The following is a 279-nucleotide window of genomic DNA, read 5'->3' as shown; positions in this document are numbered from 1 at the left end:
GGGGTGTTGCGGTGCTCGGCTGGGCTGCCCTGGCGTTGCTGGCGTCTGGGGCTTTGCCCCCCTGCTCTGTCCCTTTCCCTGAGACCGAGACGGCCTGTCTGCACAGGCCTTGGGGAGCAGCAATGTCCCCCGGGCCAGGGGTCAGGGAGGGCCGTGGCTGGGGGCGGGGGGGGCCCTGCCGCCCGTCTGTGCCACGGAGCCCAGCTGGCTGTGGCCCGGGGGGCTGAGCCGTGCAGCGTCTGGCTTGGCGGGTGAGGTATGGAGGGGGGTGGGGGGCCG

At 74.2% G+C, this 279-nt stretch overlaps 1 protein-coding gene across 2 annotated transcripts in view; it reads right to left on the bottom strand.

The window, feature by feature from the left end:
• Positions 1–6: 6 nt before the first annotated feature.
• The window catches only part of LOC112548644 (serine/arginine repetitive matrix protein 1-like), a 1605-nt gene continuing 1332 nt past the window's right edge, over positions 7–279 (bottom strand). The window contains exon 2 of one of the 2 annotated variants that reach the window (XM_025194984.1): positions 7–217. The gene's annotated coding sequence lies outside the window, so the exon portion shown is untranslated. Of the gene's footprint in view, positions 238–279 lie in introns of both variants that reach the window. The other variant, XM_025194985.1, reaches the window with a different exon arrangement.

The sequence above is a fragment of the Alligator sinensis genome, unplaced genomic scaffold, assembly GCF_000455745.1.
Source record: "Alligator sinensis unplaced genomic scaffold, ASM45574v1 scaffold1970_1, whole genome shotgun sequence".
Classification (NCBI taxonomy): Eukaryota; Metazoa; Chordata; order Crocodylia; family Alligatoridae; genus Alligator; species Alligator sinensis.
The sequence above is the reverse complement of the archived record's forward strand: the minus strand, read 5'-3'. Positions and strand labels throughout refer to the sequence as shown.